This window comes from Arachis ipaensis, chromosome B8 (assembly GCF_059453495.1).
Source record: "Arachis ipaensis isolate K30076 ecotype BB chromosome B8, ASM5945349v1, whole genome shotgun sequence".
Taxonomy (NCBI): Eukaryota; Viridiplantae; Streptophyta; class Magnoliopsida; order Fabales; family Fabaceae; genus Arachis; species Arachis ipaensis.
The window spans coordinates 27,821,210-27,846,226 of NC_142443.1; the positions used below are offsets into that span (position 1 = coordinate 27,821,210).

At 36.0% G+C, this 25,017-nt stretch overlaps 2 non-coding genes across 2 annotated transcripts; both read right to left on the reverse strand.

Annotated features, from left to right (window-relative positions):
* Window positions 1–10,584: 10,584 nt before the first annotated feature.
* Window positions 10,585–10,693, reverse strand: LOC148547524 (small nucleolar RNA R71). The gene has a single exon (XR_015898761.1). It is a non-coding gene; the product is annotated as a small nucleolar RNA R71 (small nucleolar RNA).
* Window positions 10,694–18,966: 8,273 nt separating this feature from the next.
* Window positions 18,967–19,074, reverse strand: LOC148547525 (small nucleolar RNA R71). Its single transcript, XR_015898363.1, has one exon. It is a non-coding gene; the product is annotated as a small nucleolar RNA R71 (small nucleolar RNA).
* Between the last annotated feature and the right edge of the window lie 5,943 nt (window positions 19,075–25,017).

Sequence of the window (25,017 nt, forward strand, 5' to 3'; positions counted from 1 at the left end):
GTAAATCTACAACAAACCTCTCTTGAATCATCCTATTTTTATGTGAAACCTCATACTTTAAATCCCCAGCCCACCTAGGTTGCCATTCCATGGACCTTCTACATATGATGTCTAACCTCTTTCTAGGCTTAGGCAGTATTTTTCCCATGAACTTAGCTCCCTTTTTCTTCTTCTCAGCAAACCTCCCCATCCAATAACATCTAATCCACTCAAACATGGTTAAAATGGGCTTGTCGCGAGCTTTCAGAATTCGTCCATTAAAAGCCTCAGATATGTTGTTCATTAGCATATCACTCTTGGCATATGGAGTGAAGTGAGATTTAGTCCATACCTTAGGATCCAGGGCTGCCAACTTGTCATAACACTCTTTATTTACCTCTTTCAAACGATCCATCTTTCTATTCCACTCCTCCACATAAGTTGCTTTAGCAGTAGAAAGTATCAAGTCCCTTAAAACTGTTCCCCCACCAAAAGCCTTCTTACAGTTGGCATAGAGATGTCGAAGGCAAAACCGATGCTCCACTCCCGGAAGCAATTCATGGAATACTTGAAGCAGCCCCTGCCAAGTGATCAATGGTCAGCTAAAGTCAGATTGAAATTCACAGAAAATTATAAAACTGAGTTCATAAAAAACTACAATTAATATCTTGCCTTTTGCTGGTCTGACATAAAGACCCATTTCTTATTTGTCAACTCTCCAATGTCCTGAAGTAGCAAGTCCAAGAACCAAGCCCATGAATCTTTAGTCTCTGCCTCTACTGCTGCAACTGCTAGGGGAAAATAGTTATCATTAGGATCTCTACCCACAGCAACCAACAATTGTTGTCCATGATCACCCTTCAGATGGCAACCATCAAGTCCAATAATAGGCCTACAAGCAGCCATGAATCCTTTCTTCACAGCATCGAGACACATATACATTCGTACAAACCTTGGTAGGATTGTTGGACAGGGTCTATCCAACTTCAGCTTCAATGTCGATCCTGGGTTTGCTCTTAAGACCTCTGCACAATAGTCTCTGATCCTCCCATATTGCTGCACTGCCTTCCCATGCACCACTTCCCTTGCCTTTCTTCTTGCCCAGTAAGCTTTCTACACAGATATATTTGCCATGTATTTTTCTTGAATAGTTTGAATTACAGTCCCCAGCTTCATATCTTCTCCTCTACTTATGTTATTAGTAATTTTTTTAGCAATCCAATTGCTGGACGCAAGACGGCCACTGTAGTTCCTCCCACAAGTGTGCTTACTCTTCAATGTCTTCAGCCTAACACATCCAGATTTTCCTACTTTACTTGCAAATGCCATCCATGGACACTCTCCGCCTAAACCCTTGCATTTGACTCTGCATCTAACCTGATCGTTCTTGACATATCTAATGTCCCTCCCATTCAACAATGCATGTTCCTTAATAGCCTCCTTAAACTCAGCAATAGATTTAAACTCAGTCCCCAGCCGAAACTCATAATCAACACTCATGTCAGCTTCATTATATCTAGGATACCTCTTTTTTCTTACGGGCTCATCAGAATCTCCATCATAGCTGTCCAATGACTCTGTATCATAACCCGAAGAAATATCACCAACATCAATTTCTGCTCCATCTTCAGTAACCCCTCCTGTGTTATTTTCAACACCAACTCCCACATCAACATTATTATCATCTGTTCCTAATGAGCCACTGTTACCTCCGAAGGCATTTGGATGCTGACCTTGTTGGTTTTCTTCTTCAACATTAAAGCCAAAATGATCCTCATGATCACCATCGTCAGCACTGTCATCAAATCTGTTATCTTCACTTGAAGACTCTGACTGACTTACCACTTCTACTTCAACTAAATCATTAGCACTGTACTCACCATCAGAGGGTATATAGTTCTCATCATTTGAGGTTATCTCAACCCCATTTCCTTGTCTACATCCACTAACCGCATACACATGGCAGTGTTTAATCTCTTGTTCCACTACATACTTACCCATTCTCATTGCATCTCCATCAGACTTCAACTCCCTAAGACCATCCTTCAATGCAACTCCAGGTTCGTTCCACCAGATTTTAGCATTGCCTGTGTATCCAACTTCTTTCAGCGCTGCAACAATTTCTTGTAACGACCACTCATCTAACTCAAACTGCAACCCTTCCACTACCATCCCACCAAGGTATTCTTTCCTTCCGTTCCTGCTAACCATCTGACCACCATGGTAGAGATCGAGAGTAAACACAGAATCTCCCATCACTACCAAAAAAAATAAAAAAATAGATTCATTAGAGAAACCCTAACTACATTAGATACTCTAACATCCACTGAAAAAAAAAAAAGAACCAAATCAAACCATAACATATAACTCACACCTGTGAAGGGACTGGGGGTTATGAACCCTTACCTGATTTAGTGTTGCTCTCTTGCACACTTCACTCTTCAGCTGCCAACAATGTCAACCATAAAGCAACTCCACACAGTCCGAACCACACTCGACGATCAATTCCAATGATGGAAGGGAAGCATGAGCAGAGACAAATTTTTTTGGAGATGAAGCGTAACGATAATGAAGGGTCTCAGTGGGGTTTTTGGTCATTACAAAACTTTGGAACTAAGAAATAACAAGTTTTTTCTCAGTCAAGCTTTTACATGTGCAACTCACATGCTCAACGGCGAATATGCTGTCGAATATTCCGTTAACTCAAACGGAATTTGAACGGTAGGGACCCAATTACAAATTTCAATTTACTTCAGGGACCCAATTACAAACTTTTAAACTGTAGGGACCAATTTGCAATTTCACTGAAAGTGTAGGGACTAACTGTGTAATTTAACCTTTAAAAAATAACCACCTAAAAAAAATAATTTAAAAAATAGCCACATAAGCAAAATAACTTAAAATTTAGAAAATAACAACCTACTAAACAAATAACTTAAATTTAAAAAGCAATAACCTAAGCAAATAATAATTTATAATTTATAAATAAAATTTTAAAAATTCAAAAAAGTAATATGCAAATAAATTAATATTAAAAAGTAACAACTTAAGTAAATAACTTAAAATTTAAAACATAACTACCTAAGCAAATAATAATTTATAATTTTTAAAAATTTCTAGTAATGACACCTAAGCAAATAATTAGTTCAACAATATTAAAAACTAAATATTTAATAACCTAAGAAAACGTAATTTAAAATTTAAAAAGTAACAACCTAAACAAATAATTTATAGTTTATAATTTATAAATAAAATTCTAAAAATTTATAGTGACGACACTTAAATAAATAAATTATCAAACTCAACGTATGAGCGGTACGTCAGTATAAGAGCTCCTCATTTGTATAAGAGCTCCCTATTTGTATTACTATAAAGATTTAAAAAGTAACAACCTAACCAAATAATTATTTATAATTTATAAATAAAATTTTAAAAATTCAAAAAAAAAATATGCAAATAAATTAAAACTAGAAAGTAACAACCTAAGCAAATAACTTAAAATTTAAAAAATAACAACCTAAATAAATAATAATTTATAATTTTAAAAAATTTCTAGTGATGACATCTAAGCAAATAATTAGTTCAATAATATTAAAAATTAAATATTTAACAACCTAAGAAAGTTTAGTTTAAAATTTAAAAAGTAAAACCTAAGCAAATAATAATTTTTAATTTATAATTTATGAATAAAATTCTAAAAATTTCTAGCGATGACACCTAAGCAAATAAATTTTCAAACTCAATGTATGAGTGTAACACCCTACCACACAGAGTCTTATACTTAAGTCATAAAACAGAGGTGGCGAGGTATTAAGACCTCTAAAAATAAAATTTAGTATATATAGTAGTGTTAAAAGATTTGTAACTCAGAGCCTTTGAAGAAGAAGGGGGTAAATCGAAACTGTTAAATCAAAACGCGCAACACTCCGATCGATAATGTAAACGAAACAGATAAAGAGTAAGCTGACGCTAGGAGATATACAAAAGAGTGCAAAAATACATATATCAAGACTCGGGACTCGGCCTGCGAAGATAACCGGCCCGAGCATATATATAAGGTAATCCCAAAAGACTCCAAAAGACAAAATACAAAACCTGTTTCTCCAAAATAACCTCTAAGAGGAGTTAATACAAAATACATATACAATGGAGAATGTAAGTATCTAAACAAGTATATAATAATCAAAATAAAATCCCAAGATAAAAGGATCTCCGCCAAAAGGAAGTCTTCATCATGCCTCAGCGAGGAGCCTCACGTCCTGTATCTAAAAACCACAAAATCTGCCTAGGTGAGAACTGGAGGTTCTCAGCATGGTAATAGTGCCCAAATATCTAATATGTAATGTCCTGGAAAAGTCGAAGGCAATCCTAGAACTTCTAGATTATAATCAAAACACATAAATATGCTAAACCATAAGAAATGTGAATAGGCGACTAACTTAAGGATCTCCAGGCTAACTAGATATCCCCTTTCCAAATCCTGCAAACCTCCCAACCGCCAACAGTAATTGAAATGCAAACACAAGTATATCAACAAAGAAATGCACAAGTAGGGAGCAGATAAGGCAATTAGGCAAGTAGCAAGTAATGATGAAATCAATTAGGCATTCCAAACAATTCACATATAATGCATATGATGTATGCTTGTCCTAGTGGCTGATGAGTCTCATCTGTCGGTTATAAAGCCAATCCGACAAGTCCTGGTAGCTAACCATTGGACTTTCCCTCTGTCATGCATCCCCAACTTGAGTTATTCTCAACATAAATCATAAATTCATATATACCCAACACCCTCACTGGTGTATATTTACGGGGGGCGAGCTCATCCGGAACTTTCACAGTGTCCGGCCACACTTACGATATAGGGTCAGCAGAGTATCGAGTCTCCACCTGGAGCATGTGGTGGCTAGCTACTGCTTTCACCCAGGAAAACTCATATCTCAGATAGGTGGAGTGCAATAATTCAGCATATATGCATTTAATCACAGCCATATATATATATATATATATTAATATTCACCTCAGCCATCCGGCTTACAATTCATAATTCATACTCAGCCATAATCATCATCACACACAGCCATTCGTCTCATATCATACCCAGCCATTCGGCTCATATTATATACAGCACTCCACCATCCTCCTCAACAACTCAGATCATCATCTTTCATCATACTCATCATAATATCCCCTTTCTTCCTCCACAAGTTACCCTCTTCCTTAACTTACTCTCATTCACTAGGCATGTTACATCAATTTAAGATTTAGAAAATGAAATTGGGGGTTTATAAGTGTGAAATAACATCTCGGAAGGTTACAAGCTTGTTGGAAATGTGAAGGACTTAAAAAAATAGCTTTAGAAAAGAACTGGGTTGCGTGTGTATGCTCAGAGGTGTGCATGCGCACGCCCAGAAGCATTTTTAAATGTGTGCGTATGCACAGAAATCAAAATCTCTAGGGTTGTGTACGCGCACAAGGTGTGCTAGCGCCACCAACAGCATGGCATTCCCAACGTGTGCGTGCACATAGATCTATGCGTACGCACAGCTTGCAAGATTTCCTTGGCCAAGCGCGTGCACAGAGCGTGCTAGCGCTCCCAGCAGGAGCCCCATTCTCGCGTGTGCGTACGCACAGGGCTGTGCGTGCGCACAGGGCTGTGCGTGCGCACACAACCCAAAAATCACAAATTCTGCAGAAGTTGCAGAATTCAGATTTTTGGCCTGAACTTCCAACAATCATATCTCCTTCCACAAAATTCAGATTTTCACCAAATTTAAACCATTTTAAAGCTTATGAAATTATCTTTCAATTAATATAAAAATCATCAAATTCCAAAAACAATAACTCAAGATATGATCCATTGAAGTTCATCAAAATTTCATTTTTACCAAAACTTAACTCCCCATTTTCAAAACATACTCTTACCAATCTATACCAAATCAACCCAAAACTCAACCATTCCAATCATCAATCATTTCCAAACCTCTTTCAATCATCAACCCACCAATTCCACCATATTTAGCCAAATCTCACATCAACATCAACATTTCATATATCAACTTCCAAACAAATATTCAATTTATCCATCACAATATATACACACACACACACACACACACACACACACACACACACACATTCACATATCAATATCATACATCAAATCATGTTCATCAACAAGAGTCTCAACTCTATCATCAATCCAACATATTAATCCATATCACATACAACATTACATACTTTACCCACCAATCCAACCATTCACAATCATTTCCACCATCATTCATACATATTTAACTCAATCCAAATTCCATCATTCATGTATATTTAACTCAATCTAACTTACCCAATGACCACATCAACATTCCAAAGCCCTATCCTAGGGTCACTAGCCTACGTTTTCACACCACATTACATTTTAGATACAGAAAACCGAAACCATACCTTGGTCGATTTCCGTTCCACCCGGAACACTCTCAGATTCACTTTTTCCTCAACTTCCAATGTCCCAAAGCTCCCAAAATCAGATTTCCAAGCACAAAGCTTCTTCCCAAAATTTCCAAAATCACTAATTAAGCTCTAATACACATATATATAATGCCTAAGCCACAATATCACACCAAAACACAATAACTCAACACCCAAAACCTTAAAAAATCAGAATTTTACTAGGGTTTGAGGTCTCTTACTTTACCCAAGGACCAAGGAGGCAAGAACAAGCCTTCCCTTCAAGTTAATTTAAGCCTATAACATCCAAACTCAAAAATCTCAACACTTTACTCACTAAATTTTCGAAAATGAGGGCTGAGGATTCGAGTAAGAAACTGTGGCTTACCTCAAGAATGTTTGTGTGGGTTTCGTAGAGTTCGACGCCATGGTCGTGTGGTCACAAATGGTGCGTTAATCGGAGCTCCGGATCAAAAGTTGTGATCAATTGAAGTTGGAACAATGGTTTATGTTTCCTCCCCCTTTCCCCTTTCTAATTTCCAGCGTGAGTGTGTTCTTGAGGGAGAGAGAGAGAGAGCTGAGCTCTCTCATTAAATGAGAGCTTGGCTGGACCCTTGGGCCCAACTTGGGTTCGGTTTGCTCGGTTTGGTCCGTTCGGCTTAATTTTGGGCCGATTTCTTTAAAATTGGTGTCAAAATTCTCGTTTTAATTTCCCCTATCATATTAAACCATAAAAACCACATTTCTCACTTTCTAGAATATATTTTAATTTATGGGTTAATTAGCCATTAATTAACTGAATTTTACAATGAGCGCTACGTCAGCATAAGAGCTTCCCTTATGTATGAAAGCTTCCCATTTGTATTACTATAAAGATAAAGATAAAGATTTAAAAAGTAACAACCCAAGCAAATAATAATTTATAATTTATAAATAAAATTTTAAAAATTCAAAAGAGTAATATGCAAATAAATTAATATTAAAAAGTAACAACTTAAGTAAATAACTTAAAATTTAAAGCATAACAACCTAAGCAAATAATAATTTATAATTTTTAAAAATTTAAAGTGATGACACCTAAGCAAATAATTAGTTCAAAAATATTAAAAGCTAAATATTTAACAACCTAAGAAAGCGTAATTTAAAATTTAAAAAGTAACAACCTAAGCAAATAATTTATAGTTTATAATTTATAAATAAAATTCTAAAAATTTCTAGTGACGACACTGAAATAAATAAATTCTGAAACTCAACGTATGAGTGGCACATCAGTATAAGAGCTCCTCATTTGTATAAGAGCTCCCCATTTGTATTACTATAAAGATTTAAAAAGTAACGACCTAAGCAAATAATTATTTATAATTTATAAATAAAATTTTAAAAATTCAAAAAAAATAATATGCAAATAAATTAAAACTAAAAAGTAACAACCTAAGCAAATAACTTAAAAATTAAAAAATAATAACCTAAATAAATAATAATTTATAATTTTAAAAAATTTCTAGTGATGACATCTAAGCAAATAATTAGTTCAACAATATTAAAAATTAAATATTTAACAACCTAAGAAAGTTTAATTTAAAATTTGAAAAGTAACAACCTAAACAAATAATAATTTTTAATTTATAATTTATGAATAAAATTCTAAAAATTTCTAGCGATGACACCTAAGCTAATAAATTTTCAAATTCAATGTATGAGCACTACGTCAGCATAAGAGCTTCCCTTTTGTATAAAATCTTCCCATTTGTATTACTATAAAGATAAAGATTTAAAAAGTAACAACCTAAGCAAATAATAATTTATAATTTATAAATAAAATTTTAAAAATTAAAAAGAATAATATGCAAATAAATTAAAATTAAAAAGTAACAACCTAAGTAAATAATTTAAAATTTCAAAAATAACAACCTAAGCAAATAATAATTTATAATTTTAAAAAATTTTAGTAATGACACCTAAGCAAATAATTAGTTCAACAATATTAAAAATTAAATATTTAACAACCTAAAAAAGCATAATTTAAAATTTAAAAAGTAACAACCTAAGTAAATAATAATTTATAATTTATAAATAAAATTTTAAAACTTTTAGTGACGACACATAAGCAAATAAACTCGTAAACTCAATGTATGAGCGCCATGTCAGCATAAGAGCTCCCTATTTGTATTATTATAAAGATTTACAAATAATATCTTTTAGGTCTAGCATTTATTATTAGGTTAGTATTTAAAGGAAAAGATCACTTAGATTTAGGATCTTCTTCCTTCCGCACTTTTCAGAATCCTGTTTTCTTTGTAAGTTATAAGCAACTAAACCTCCTGGTTAAGGTTAGGAGCTCTATTTATTTCTATGGATTAATATTATTATTCTTCTATTTTAATATATGTTTGATTCAATTCTAAGGTGTTGTTTACGTTCTTAATCTTATGAATAGGGTGGAACGGGAGTATGACCCTTTTCTACATGAGTTCTTGTGATTCTCGGGAGAGTTATCTCGCTTGAACTACAGCTTGAAAATACTCCTCCTAAATGGCTAATCTCACAACCTGATAGGGATAAGCAACATCTATTCAGCCGGGATTGGGTGATTAGGGCCTTTGTGGTATAAACTAGTTCCCCGATATGAATTGAGTGACCACGGAAGTGGCATTTGATGAGGATTATAGTAGATTAAATCGCTAAGGGATTAAGGTTTAATCACTTATAGTTTGTCATAGAATGAATCATTCATTGTTAAAATAGTTAGTAAGAAGTTTTAATCCGGAAAGGTTAACATCTCCAAGACCTTAACTGTTTTCTTATATTGATTTCATACCAAACTGTTTGTTACTTTTTTTATTTCTCTTGTTATTGTTTATGCATTTACAACAACAAATCTCTTTACTATTTGCATAACTAAGTCCAATAGGACAACCATTGCTTGCTCAGTCTGACAATCTTCGTGGGATCAACCCTCACTCATTTGAGGTATTACTTGGATGACCCAGTGCACTTGTTAGTTAAGTTGTGCGAGTTCTGATTTTGCGCACCACTAGGCCCTGGGGTGTCAAATGTTATATATATATAGTGTCACTTAACAACAAAAAACCTCGACGAAGCCGTTGGGCATAAAGACATAAAAAACATTATGGAACAAGCCAATTATACAAACAAATAGTTACAAACACTTACAAACTTTAGGACAAAAATTAAGTTCTAAAATTATCAATCCTTACGAAACTTCTACATCCAAACCTTTAGAAAAACCCTATTCAAACCTTTTAAGATTAGCCAAAAAGCTAAACAAAGCTTCCGAACCTCCAAACTAAAACAAAATTTAGGCGATTTCAAAGTTCTTAGAAAAATCCTCATCAGCCAAATGACCATACCAGAAATCCCTCAAACAAAAGAATCATCTAACAGAATCACAAGACAATCAAGAGAAAACATCCTTAACGCAATTAATAAGGAGTCACATGACTCTGAGGAAAGCCTAGAATCACCTAGAGCTAACCTTATCATAACCAATTCCATTACAAAATGGAAAGTCCTCACTAAACCTTTATCATAACATTATCTCCACACTACAGCTACTGACTTGGCTCTTGAAGATCAAGAGCTAGGTTTCAATAGCTTCAATACCAATAACGTTTATGAATGGAACATAGATGAAAAAACCGAATACAATATCATGTATATGTTACAACATATGACAATGGTTTGTACAACCTATCAAACAGCCCACAAAAATTCTAAAGAAGTAATAGCAAACATCATAGTGTCAGGATTTTTAGGGAAGCAAGCAAGGGAGGTGCTTGTTACTCATACACTGCACCCACACCTAACTTCTATGGGCGTAGTATATTTGTACATGCCATTGGTGCCAGTAATTTTGAGGTTAAGCCTCACCTGGTCACTCTGGTGCAATAGAACTGTTAGTATCATAGACTCCCACAGAAGGATCCCAAGAAATTCATATCTGACTTTCTGCAGATTTGTGATACTATTAAGACGAATGGAGTTAACCCTGAAGTTTACAAGCTCATGCTCTTCCCTTTTGTTGTACGGGACAGAACGAAGCTGTGGCTTGATTCTTAGCCCAAAGAGAGCATAGACACATGGGACAAGGTGGTCACTGGATTTCTGACCAAGTTCTTTCCACCCCAGAAGCTGAGTAAGCTTAGAATGGATGTCCATACTTTCAGACAGAAAGATGGAGAGTCTCTCTATGAATCATGGGAGAGATACAAGCAGATGACCAGGAGATGCCCTCCTGACATGGTTTTGGATTGGACCAGGCTGCAAATCTTTTATGATGGCCTTTCTGAGATGGCTAGGATGTCATTGGATCACTTTGCAGGACGTTCTCTACACATGAAAAAGATGCCTGAAGAAGCAGATGATCTTATTGAGATGGTTGCCAACAACCAGTATAACACCCCGTTATCCTAAGCCTTACCTCGCATCGTAAAGCGAAGGTTAATAAAGTGTTACAACAGTTCTAAAGCTCATATAATATTATCTATATATATATATATATATATATATATATATATATATATATATATAGAAATAAATAGTAATACTAGAAGCCCGATAAAGGAATAAAAGCTCAAATTGCATAAAGCGAATTTACAAAACGCAAAACATTCACACACGATAACTAAACACATAAGTACGAATAAAACAAGACATAATATATATATATATATATATAAGTGTGAAATACAAAAAAAAAGAATTAATCACAACCTGCGGAGTTTAGGCCGGCTAATCAAACTGAATACAACAGAGTTTTGAAGTTTAAAACAGTAACAACCTATCTCTCAAAGTTTTTCAGAAGTAAAGCCTCTAAGGCAACAATGTTAAATATACTAAAGGTGAGAGTACTACAACAAAATTAAAGTGAAATAAAACATAAGGGAGCTCATACTCTGCTCTGTCATCACATTCACAAACTCACCATGGTGGGTTACGACCTGCATTTGAAAAACAACAACAACATATGGCATGAGAACCGGAGGTTCTCAGTATGGTAACAGTGCCCAATATATAAGATGTAAGGTTTCGGGACGCCATAGGCAATCCTAGAACTTCACATCAACAGATATTCAAGCTTGACAAAAATAAATAACTTAAACCAAACACCATAAACAGGGTTATCAAAACTTAGGAGATTGATGAGCGGACATTTTACACGCTTTTTGGCATCATTTTCATATTATTTTAGCTATGTTTTTTAAGTTTTACTATATTTTCATAAGTTTTAGTGCTAAATTCACATTTTTGGATTCTACTTTGAGTTGTTGTGTTTTCTGAAGATTTCAAATAATTTTTGATTGAAATTGAGGAGTTTTGGCAAAGTCCAATTCAGAGGCAAGGAAAGCGTAGCAGATGCTGTCATATTCTGACCTCCATGCACTCAAACGAGCATTTTTGGAGCTACATAGGTCCAAATGACACGCTCTTAACGACGTTGGAAAGCTAACTTTTATAGATTTCCAGAAATATATAATGATCTATACTTTTCTTCGAAGGAGCCTGCCCATATTGGGCGTTGAACGCTAAGAAGTTACCCTCTTTCTAGCGTTCAACGCCCCAAAGGAACCTAAGACAGTGTTGAACGCCATATTCCACCCCATTCCTGGCGTTCAATGCCACCAAGAGGCACAAGGCAGCGCCAATAACCCCCCAATGGGAGTTCAACGCCCATTCCTCAAGTTGGATGCCAAACTCAGCCCAAGTACTCAACCAAAGTGTGTCCAAGAGTGGATTTTCGCACCTTTAGTCTACTCTATCATACTTTTGTATTTCTTAGTATTAGGTTATTATATATGGAACAAAGATCACCACTGTTAGAGGATCTGATCTTTCTCTTTTTACATTTTACTATTACTTTCTGTAAGCTATGAGCTACTAAACCTCCTAAGTTAGTGTTAGGAGCTCTGCTGATTCTCAATACACGTTTGATTCCATTCTTTTGTGCATTTTCATTCTTCATCTCATGAATTGAGCATGAACCGTGACAATCATCCTTATTCTACATGGGTTCTGTGTGAGTCCTGACCTGAATAGCATTGAACCACATCTAGAGAATGCACTGCGGATTCCAAGAGAGTGCCTCGGTGACTTTTGATAAGTGACATAAAATCCCATTGACCGTGGGTTGCAGAGGTCTCTGTGGCGTTAAGGCTAGAGTCTGATAAGCAACATTCCCTGATCCGGAAGATCCGACCTTGTCGTGGTGTTTTGAGTAGGATCACAAAGGGGAGTAGATTGCTTAGGTCTTCACCTTCGGCTATAGTAGGAAGCCATGAGTTAACTTGATGAGAGGATATGAATTTCTCAGATATGGTGGACTACTATGGTTTAGAAGAGGCTAACTTGATGAGGATGCTACATGAGTTAGTCAATTATGGCTGCCATTGAATGAATCATTCGTTATTGAAGTAGACAGTAAGAAAAGTCAATCCAGAAAGAATACGCATCTCCGAAGCCTTAACTGAATCTTTATCACTGTTTTCACATCAATTTGGTATTTTGTTCTTTACTATTTCGTTTATGCTTTCAAACAAACAACCATCTTTTTCTAATCGCCTGACTAAGATTTACGAGATAGCCATTGCTTGCTCAATCCAACAATCTCCGTGGGATTCGACCCTCACTCACCTGAGGTATTACTTAGACGACCCGGTGCACTTGCCGGTTCAGTTGTGCGAAGTTCAATTTCGCGCACCAAATTTTTGGCGCCGTTGCCGGGGATTGTTCGAGTTTGACAAACTACTGGACTATCTTGTTGCTTAGATTAGGTACTTTTTACAAATTAAAAGAGCAAATAAACTGTAATTTTACTCTTTTACTTGTTTTTTTTGTTTTCTTTTTCAAAACCTTTCTTTTCTTTATCTTTTGTTTGAATCCTATGTCAATTTTTAAGTTTGGTGTCCCGTCTATTTTCATCTTTTTCTTTAAATTCTCGAAATTGTTCTTGAGTGTTCATCTTGATATTCGAATTGTTCTTGGTAATTTTTCTTGTTTGATTTTAAAAAATTTTAAGTTAGTGTCTTTTAGTTGTTTTTTCTTTAATTTTTGAAAATTAGTGTCATTTGATCTTTAAATTTTAAGTTTGGTGTCTTTTAGTTGTTTTTCTTTTTCTTTAAAATTCAAAAATCCAAGAAAAATTTCTTTTATCTTTGTTTAATTTTTCGAAAATCTTTGCTATCTTTTCTTATCTTGATTTAAAAATTTGTAAGTTTGGTATCTTTTTGTTAGTGAAGTTTAAATTTTAATTTCAAATCTTTATCTTATCTTTTGTTTATCCTTCTTTAAATTTCAAATATATTATCTTATCTTATTTTAATTTCAAATTTCAAAATAAAATCTTATTCAAATCTCTATCATATCTTTTTACTTTAAATCTTCTCTATCTTATCTTTTTCAAAATTTTAAAATTTCAAATTCTTATCTTTTTAAATCTTTATCTTAATCTTTTAAAGTTTGATTCTCAAAATTTTAATCTTATCTTTCTTAATCTTTTTAAATCTTTATCTTATCTTTATTTTTAAATTTCAAAACTTACTTATCTTATCTTCTTTTTAATTTTAAACTTTTAAACTTCAAATCTTTTTCAAATCTTATTTTCTTTGTTTGACTCTTTCTTTCAACTTTTAAATTTCAAAGTCTTCCTTTAAACTTTCTCTTTTTTAATTTCAAAAATCAAATCTTTTATTTTGTTTTCAAATCTTGTTAATTAGTTAGTTACTTGTTTTATCTTTTATCTTCCTTTCTCTTTCTTCTTTTTTCAAAACCTCTTAACTACTTTCTCTTTCTTTTTTTTTTTCGAAAATTTCATCTCTCTTTCCGTCTCTATTTTCGAAAATATCTCATCTTCTCTCTCTATTGATTTTTGAAAACTATCCTTATTAAAGGACATCTTCTTTTCTTTTCTTCTTGACCTATCTCTCTAACAAAGGATCTCTATACTCTGACATAGAGAATCCTTTCTTCTTCTCTTCTTGCATTCTTTCTTTTTGTTTATGAGAAGGAATAGGGATAAAGAACCTCTCTTTAATCCTGATCCTAAACTTGAGAGGACTCTAAGGAGACAGCTACAACAAGCTAGAGAACAACACTCTGGAGGAAACCTTACAGAGCTTTTCGAACAAGAAGCAGAGAATACAGACATGGAAGCCAACCCTAATGACAGAAGAGACGCAAGGAAGGTCCTAGGTGACTTTACTGTACCCACTTCTGACTTCTATGAACGGAGCATCTCTATATCTGCCATTGGTGCAAATAATTTTGAGCTGAAGCCTCAATTGATCACTTTAGTTAAACAAAACCGCTAGTTTCATAGACTTCCACAAGAAGATCCCAACAGATTCATCTTTGATTTCTGATGACTAGAAATTTTCACAACACAAATTCCTTCAGCAAGTGTACTGAATCACCAAGTAATAACTCACTATTGAGTGAGGTTGATTGATGAGCGGATAATTTATACGCTTTTTGGCATTGTTTTTAGTAGGATCTAGTTACTTTTAAGGATGTTTTAATTAGTTTTTATGTTAAATTCACATTTCTGGACTTTACTATGAGTTTGTGTGTTTTTCTGTAATTTCAGGTATTTTCTGGCTGAAATTGAGGGACTTGAGCAAAAATCAGATTCAGAGGTTGAAAAATGACTGCTGATGCTGTTGGATTCTGACTTCCCTGCACTCAAAGTGGATTTTCTGGAGCTACAAAACTCGAAATGGCGCGCTTCCAATTGCGTTGGAAAGTAGACATCCAGGGATTTCCAGCAATATATAATAGTCCATACTTTGGCCAAGAATAGACGACGTAAACCGGCGTTCAACGCCAGCCTTCTGCCCAAATCTGGCGTCCAGCGCCAGAAAAGGATCCAAAACCAGAGTTGAACGCCAGAAATGGCACAAAAGCTGGCGTTCAACTCCACAAATGGCCTCTGCACGTGTAACACTCAAGCCCAAGCCCAAGCACACACCAAGTGGGCCCCGGAAGTGGATTTATGCATCAATTACTTACTCATGTAAACCCTAGTGACTAGTTTATTATAAATAGGACCTTTTACTATTGTATTAGGCATCTTTGGACGCCTGGTTCTTAGATCAGAGGGGCTGGCCTCTCGGCCATGCCTGGACCTTCACTTATGTATTTTTAACGGTAGAGTTTCTACACTCCATAGATTAAGGTGTGGAGCTCTGCTGTTCCTCAAAGATTAATGCAAAGTACTACTGTTTTCTATTCAATTCTTCTTATTTCGCTTCTAAGATATCCATTCGCACCCAAGAACGTGATGAAGGTGATGATTATGTGTGACGCTCATCATCCTTCTCCCTTATGAACGCGTGCCTGACAAACACTTCCGTTCTACATGAATTAAGCTAGAATGAATATCTCTTAGATCTCCTAACCAGAATCTTCGTGGTGTACGCTAGAATGATGGCGGCATTCAAGAGAATCCGGAAGGTCTAAACCTTGTCTGTGGTATTCTGAGTAGGATTCAATGATTGAATGACTGTGACGAGCTTCAAACTCGCGATTGTTGGGCGTTAGTGACAGACGCAAAAGGAGGGTGAATCCTATTCCAGCATGATCGAGAACCGACAGATGAATAGCCGTGCCGTGACAGGGTGCGTGAGCATATGATTCACTGAGAGGAGGGGATGTAGCCACTGACAACGGTGATGCCCTTGCATACAGCCAGCCATGGAAAGGAGTAAGACTGATTGGATGAAGATAGCAGGAAAGCAGAGGTTCAGAGGAACGAAAAGCATCTCCATTCGCTTATCTGAAATTCCTGCCAATGAATCTACATAAGTATCTCTATCCCTTTTATTGTTTATCTTAATCTAATAAAGTATCATGTTTAAATCCGCCTGACTGAGATTTGCAAGGTGACCATAGCTTGCTTCAAGCCAACAATCTCTGTGGGATCGACCTTTACTCACGTAAGGTTTATTACTTGGACGACCCAGTACACTTGCTGGTTAGTTGAATGGAGTTGTGTCCACACATAGTAAAGAGCCATAATAATGATTCCATACAATAACAAAGAGTACTACATTAATGTGATCACAATTTCGCGCACCAAGTTTTTGGCGCCGTTGCCGGGGATTGTTTGAGTTTGGACAACTGACGGTTCATCTTGTTGCTCAGATTAGGTAATTTTCTCTTTATTTTATTTTCAAAAATTTTTCAAAAACTTTTTCAAAAAATTTTTCTCTGTTTTCGTTTTTCTTCAAATAAATTTTCGAAAAAAAAAATGTTTTCAAAAATAAATTATTCTATGGCTTCAGAATTTTTAAGAATGAATTCTAGTGTTTCATGAAGCATGATTGAAGCCTGGCTGGCTGTAAAGCCATGTCTCAATCCTTATACCCAAGAGAAGAGCTTCTTTATCTTTCTTAGCCAATTGGCTGTTGAATGTAAGGAATGTCAGGCGTGTCATGTCTGAGTTACATACTAAAGCTTGGCTGGCTATTAAGCCATGCCTGACCCTTTGATTGGAGCTTTAGAGCATAAGATTCCTGGAATTCATATTAAAAATTTTGGAATCCTTATTTTTCCTTTTAATTTTCGAAAAATATAAAATAAAAATCCAAAAAATTTAGAAAATCATAAAAATCAAAAATAATTTTCTGTTTCTTGTTTGAGTCTTGAGTCATATCATAAGTTTGGTGTCACTTGCATATGCATCTAGCATTTTTCGAAAATATCATGCATTCATAGTGTTCTTCATGATCTTCAAGTTGTTCTTGGTAAGTCTTCTTGTTTGATCTTGATGATTTTTTGTTTTGTGTCTTTTCATGTTTATCATATGCATTCTTGAATTCTTAGTGCGTAAGCATTAAAGAATTCTAAGTTTGGTGTCTTGCATGTTTTCTTTGCATTAAAAATTTTTCAAAATTATGTTCTTGATGTTCATCTTGACATTCATAGTGTTCTTGGTGTTCATCTTGACATTCATATCATTCATGCATGCATTCATTGTTTTGATCTAAAAATTTCATGCATTGCATAATTTTCATGTTTTTCATAAAAATTTCAAAAATCAAAAAAATATCTTTCCCTTTTTCTCTCATCAAATTCGAAAATTGAGTTGACTTTTTCAAAAATTTTTAAAATCAAGTTGTTTCTTATGAGTCAAATCAAATTTTCAAATTTGAAAATCTTATCTTTTTCAAAATCTTTTTCAAAAATCAAATCTTTTTCAAAATTCTTAGTTATTTTCGAAAATTCCAAAAATATTTTTCAAAAATCTTTTTCTTATTTTTATATCAAATTTTCGAAAATAACATAATCAATTAATGTTTTGATTCAAAAATTTGAAGTTTGTTACTTGCTTGTTAAGAAAGACTCAAACTTTAAGTTCTAGAATCATATCTTGTGATTTCTTATGAATCAAGTCATTAATTGTGATTTTAAAAATCAAATCTTTTTCAAAACTAATTTCAATCACATCTTTTCAAAAATATCTTCTTATCTTATCTTTTTCAAAAATATCTTTCCAAAATATCTTTTCTAACTTCCCAACTTCTTATCTTTTCAAAAATTTGTTTCAACTAACTAACTAACTTTTTTGTTTGTTTCTTAACTTTTTCAAAACTACCTAACTAACTCTCTCTCTCTAATTTTCGAAAATATCTCCCTCTTTTTCAAAAATTTCTTTTTAATTAACTAATTATTTTTATTTTTTATTTTTATTTCAAAAAAAATTTCGAAAAAAAATACTAACAAATTTTCAAAAACCAATTTTCAAAAATCACTAACTCCTTTTCAAAAATAATTTTCGAAAATTCCCACCTTCTCTCTCATCCTATTCTATTTATTCATTCATTAACTAACATCTCTTCCTCACATCATCACCAAATTCGAACCCCCTCTTCTATCTGTGTTCGAATTTCTTCTTCTTTTCTTCTACTAACAATAAAGATCCTCTTTACTGTGGTAAAGAGAATCTCTATTATTATTATTATCATTTTTCTGGCCATTCTTCCTTGTCATATGAGCAGGAGCAAGGATAAGAACATTCTTGTGGAAGCAGATCCAGAACCTGAAAGGACTCTGAAAAGAAAATTAAGAAAAGCTAAAATACAACAATCCAGAGAAAACCTTTCAGAAATTTTCAAACAGGCAGAGGAGATGGCAGCCGAAAATAATAATAATGTAAGGAAGATGCTTGGTGACTTTACTGCACCTAATTCCAATTTACATGGAAGAAGCATCTCCATTCCTGCCATTGGAGCAAACAACTTTGAGCTGAAACCTCAATTAGTTTCTCTGATGCAGCAGAACTGCAAGTTTCATGGACTTCCATCTGAAGATCCTTTTCAGTTCTTGACTGAATTCTTGCAGATATGTGATACTGTTAAGACTAATGGAGTAGATCCTGAAGTCTACAGGCTCATGCTTTTCCCTTTTGCTGTAAGAGACAGAGCTAGATTATGGTTGGATTCTCAACCTAAAGACAGCCTGAACTCTTGGGATAAGCTGGTCACAGCTTTCTTAGCCAAGTACTTTCCTCCTCAAAAGCTGAGCAAGCTTAGAGCTGATGTTCAAACCTTCAGACAGAAAGAAGGTGAATCCCTCTATAAAGCTTGGGAAAGATACAAACAGTTGACCAAAAAGTGTCCTTCTGACATGCTTTCAGAATGGACCATCCTGGATATATTCTATGATGGTTTATCTGAGCTATCAAAGATGTCACTGGACACTTCTGCAGGTGGATCCATTCACCTAAAGAAAACGCCTGCAGAAGCTCAAGAACTCATTGACATGGTTGCTAATAACCAGTTCATGTACACTTCTGAAAGGAATCCTGTGAATAATGGGACGCCTATGAAGAAGGGAGTTCTTGAAGTTGATACTCTGAATGCCATATTGGCTCAGAATAAAATATTGACTCAGCAAGTCAATATGATTTCTCAGAGTCTGCATGGAATGCAAGCTGCATCCAACAGTACTCAAGAGGCATCTTCTGAAGAAGAAGCCTATGATCCTGAGAACCCTGCAATAGCAGAGGTGAATTACTTAGGTGAACCTTATGGAAACACCTATAACTCAACATGGAGAAATCATCCAAATTTCTCATGGAAGGATCAAAAGCCCCAACAAGGCTTTAATAATGGTGGAAGAAACAGGTTTAGCAATAGCAAGCCTTTTCCATCATCAACTCAGCAACAGACAGAGAACTCTGAACAAAATGCTTCTAATTCAGCAAATCTAGTCTCTGATCTATCTAAGGCCACTGTAAGTTTCATGAATGAAACAAGGTCTTCCATTAGAAATCTGGAAGCACAAGTGGGCCAGCTGAGTAAAAGGATCACTGAAATCCCTCCTAGTACTCTCCCAAGCAATACAGAAGAGAACCCAAAAGGAGAGTGCAAGGCCATTGACATAAGCGCCATGGTCGAACCTCTGAGGAGAGGAGAGGACGTGAATCCCAAGGAGGAAGACCTCCTGGGACGTCCAGTGATCAATAAGGAGCTTCTCTCTGGGGAACCAAAGGACTCTGAGGCTCATCTAGAGACCATAGAGATTCCATTGAACCTCCTTATACCCTTCATGAGCTCTGATGAGTATTCCTCTTCAGAAGAGAATGAGGATGTTACTGAAGAGCAAACTGCCAAGTTTCTTGGTGCAATCATGAAGCTGAATGCCAAATTATTTGGCATTGATACTTGGGAAGTTGAACCTCCCTTGTTCATCAATGAACTAAGTGATCTGGATCAACTGACATTGCCTCAGAAGAGACAGGATCCTGGAAAGTTCATATTACCTTGTACCATAGGCACCATGATCTTTAAAGCTCTGTGTGACCTTGGTTCAGGGATAAACCTCATGCCCCTCTCTGTAATAGAGAAACTGGGAATCTATGGGGTGCAAGCTGCTAAAATCTCACTAGAGATGGCAGACAGCTCAAGAAGACAGGCTTATGGACAAGTAGAAGATGTATTAGTAAAGGTTGAGGGCCTTTACATACCTACTGATTTCATAGTCCTGGATACTGGAAAGGAAGAGGATGAATCTATCATCCTAGGAAGACCTTTCCTGGCCACAGCAAGAGCTGTGATTGATGTTGACAGAGGTGAAATAGTCCTTCAATGGAATGAGAACTCCCTTGTATTCAAAACTCAAGGATCTCCCTCTGCAACCATGGAGAGGAAGCTTGAAAAGCTTCTCTCAAAGCAGAGTCAACCAGAGCCCCCACAGTCAAACTCTAAGTTTGGTGTTGGGAAGCCACAACCAAACTCTAAGTTTGGTGTTGAACTCCCATATCCAAACTCTAAGTTTGGTGTTGGAGAGTTTCAACAAAGCTCTGCACATCTGTGAGGCTCCATGAGAGCCCACTGTCAAGCTATTGACATTAAAGAAGCGCTTGTTGGGAGGCAACCCAATGTTTATCTAATTCATATTTTTATTGTTTTTCATGTTTTCTTAGGTTCATGATCATGTGGAGTCACAAAATAAACAAAAAATTGAAAAACGGAATCAAAAACAGCAGAAAAAAAATCACACCCTGGAGGAGCATCTGTCTGGCATTCAAACGCCAGAACAGAGCATAGTTCTGGCGCTGAACGCCCAGAATGGGAGCATCCTGGCGCTGAACGCCCAGAACAAGCATGGTTCTGGTGTTCAACGCCAGAAATGGCAGCAAATGGGCGTTGAACGCCCAAAATGGGCACCAACCTGGCGCTGAACGCCCAGAGTTGTGTGCAAGGGCATTTTACATGCCTAAATTGGTGCAGGGATGTAAATGCCTTGACACCTCAAGATCTGTGGACCTCACAGGATCACCTCAGGATCTGTGGACCCCACAGGATCCCCACCTACCTTCACTCACTCTCTTCTCTCTTCTCAATCATCCTCTATTCCCAATAAACACTCATCCCTTCTGTCTTCCATTTACCACTCACACCCATACACCCACTTACCTTCAAAAATTCAACATCTCTTTCCCACCCAATCCCACCCATATGGCCGAATACACATCTCCCTCCATCTCCTCCATATCTTCTTCTTATTCTTCTATTCTTTCTTCTTTTGCTCGAGGGCGAGCAACATTCTAAGTTTGGTGTGGTAAAAAGCATAGCTTTTTTGTTTTTTCCATAACCATTGATGGCACCTAAGGCCAGAGAAGCCTCTAGAAAGAGGAAAGGGAAGACAAAAGCTTCCATCAAGGGTCTATAGCTCAGTGGTAGAACATTTGACTGCAAATCAAGAGATCCCTGAGATACCTCAGGGGATACATTTTCTTCCACACAATTATTGGAAGCAACTAAGGGTGGAACATCAAGAGCACTCCATCATCCTTCATGAAATCAGAGAAGATCTAAAAGCAATGAAGGAGGAGCAGCAAAGACAAGGAAGAGACATAGAAGAGCTCAAGGACATCACTAAGGTGGACTCATTCCTTGTTCTTACTTTCTCTGTTTTTCATTTTCTATGTTATGTGCTTATCTATGTTTGTGTCTTCATTACATGATCATTAGTAGTAGTAACTATGTCTTAAAGTTATAAATGTCCTATGAATCCATCACCTCTCTTAAAAAAATGTTTTAAATCAAAAGAACAAGAAGTACATGAGTTTTGAATTTATCCTTGAACTTAGTTTAATTATATTGATGTGGTGACAATGCTTCTTGTTTTCTGAATGTATGCTTGAACAGTGCATATGTCTTTTGAAGTTGTTGTTTAAGAATGTTAAATATGTTGGCTCTTGAAAGAATGATGACTAGGAGACATGTTATTTGATAATCTGAAAAATCATAAAAATGATTCTTGAAGCAAGAAAAAACAGCAAAGAACAAAGCTTGCAGAAAAAAAAAAATAGGCGAAAAAAAAATAGAAAGAAAAAGAAAAAGCAAGCAGAAAAAGCCAAAGCTCTTAAAACCAAGAGGCAAGAGCAAAAAGCCAATAACCCTTAAAACCAAAAGGCAAGGGCAATTAAAAAGGATCCCAAGGCTTTGAGCATCAGTGGATAGGAGGGCCTAAAGGAATAAAATCCTGGTCTAAGCGGCTAAACCACGCTGTCCCTAACCATGTGCTTGTGGCGTGTAGGTGTCAAGTGAAAACTTGAGACTGAGCGGTTAAAGTCAAGGTCCAAAGCAAAAAAAAAAAAAAAAAGAGTGTGCTTAAGAACCCTGGACACCTCTAATTGGGGACTTTAGCAAAGCTGAGTCACAATCTGAAAAGGTTCACCCAATTATGTGTTTGTGGCATTTATGTATCCGGTGGTAATACTGGAAAACAAAGTGCTTAGGGCCACGGCCAAGACTCATGAAATAGCTGTGTTCAAGAATCATCATACTGAACTAGGAGAATCAATAACACTATCTGAACTCTGAGTTCCTATAGATGCCAATCATTCTGAACCTCAATGGATAAAGTGAGATGCCAAAACTATTCAAGAGGCAAAAAGCTATAAGTCCCGCTCATATGATTGAAGCTCTGTTTCATTGATAGTTTGGAATTTATAGTATATTCTCTTCTTTTTATCCTATTTGATTTTCAGTTGCTTGAGGACAAGCAACAATTTAAGTTTGGTGTTGTGATGAGCGGATAATTTATACGCTTTTTGGCATTGTTTTTAGTAGGATCTAGTTACTTTTAAGGATGTTTTAATTAGTTTTTATGTTAAATTCACATTTCTGGACTTTACTATGAGTTTGTGTGTTTTTCTGTAATTTCAGGTATTTTCTGGCTGAAATTGAGGGACTTGAGCAAAAATCAGATTCAGAGGTTGAAAAAGGACTGCTGATGCTGTTGGATTCTGACTTCCCTGCACTCAAAGTGGATTTTCTGGAGCTACAGAACTCGAAATGGCGCGCTTCCAATTGCGTTAGAAAGTAGACATCCAGGGCTTTCCAGCAATATATAATAGTCCATATTTTGGCCAAGAATAGACGACGTAAACTGGCGTTCAACGCCAGCCTTCTGCCCAAATCTGGCGTCCAGCGCCAGAAAAGGATCCAAAACCAGAGTTGAACGCCAGAAATGGCACAAAAGCTGGCGTTCAACTCCACAAATGGCCTCTGCACGTGTAACACTCAAGCCCAAGCCCAAGCACACACCAAGTGGGCCCCGGAAGTGGATTTATGCATCAATTACTTACTCATGTAAACCCTAGTGACTAGTTTATTATAAATAGGACCTTTTACTATTGTATTAGGCATCTTTGGACGCCTGGTTCTTAGATCAGAGGGGCTGGCCTCTCGGCCATGCCTGGACCTTCACTTATGTATTTTTAACGGTATAGTTTCTACACTCCATAGATTAAGGTGTGGAGCTCTGCTGTTCCTCAAAGATTAATGCAAAGTACTACTGTTTTCTATTCAATTCTTCTTATTTCGCTTCTAAGATATCCATTCGCACCCAAGAACGTGATGAAGGTGATGATTATGTGTGACGCTCATCATCCTTCTCCCTTATGAACGCGTGCCTGACAAACACTTCCGTTCTACATGAATTAAGCTAGAATGAATATCTCTTAGATCTCCTAACCAGAATCTTTGTGGTGTACGCTAGAATGATGGCGGCATTCAAGAGAATCCGGAAGGTCTAAACCTTGTCTGTGGTATTCTGAGTAGGATTCAATGATTGAATGACTGTGACGAGCTTCAAACTCGCGATTGTTGGGCGTTAGTGACAGACGCAAAAGGAGGGTGAATCCTATTCCAGCATGATCGAGAACCGACAGATGAATAGCCGTGCCGTGACAGGGTGCGTGAGCATATGATTCACTGAGAGGAGGGGATGTAGCCACTGACAACGGTGATGCCCTTGCATACAGCCAGCCATGGAAAGGAGTAAGACTGATTGGATGAAGATAGCAGGAAAGCAGAGGTTCAGAGGAACGAAAAGCATCTCCATTCGCTTATCTGAAATTCCTGCCAATGAATCTACATAAGTATCTCTATCCCTTTTATTGTTTATCTTAATCTAATAAAGTATCATGTTTAAATCCGCCTGACTGAGATTTGCAAGGTGACCATAGCTTGCTTCAAGCCAACAATCTCTGTGGGATCGACCCTTACTCACGTAAGGTTTATTACTTGGACGACCCAGTACACTTGCTGGTTAGTTGAACGGAGTTGTGTCCACACATAGTAAAGAGCCATAATAATGATTCCATACAATAACAAAGAGTACTACATTAATGTGATCACAATTTCGCGCACCATTGATCCCACAGAGATTGATGGATTAAGTAACTTTAGTTAGGTGATTTATCTAGTCAAGCAAATATTTGATGGTTTTGTGTAATTGAGTGAACAATATTGTGATTCACAAAGAAAGTAAATGTGCAGAAAGTAAATTGCTGAAGAATAAAGAGCTGAAAGTAAATTGTGAAAGGTAAATGGCGGAAACTTAAATGACAAGAAATTAAAAAGCTAAAACTTAAATGACAAGAAATTAAAAGCAAGACTGTAAACAACAATGAAAGATAAATTGCATAAAATCTAAATGGGTTCTGGGTGCTAGGAATCAAAGATAACAAGAAATTCAAAGCAATTGAAGTGAAGAACAACAATGGGTGAGATTCATTAGCTGGAGATATTATGATCCTTCATGAATCAATGGTTCTCA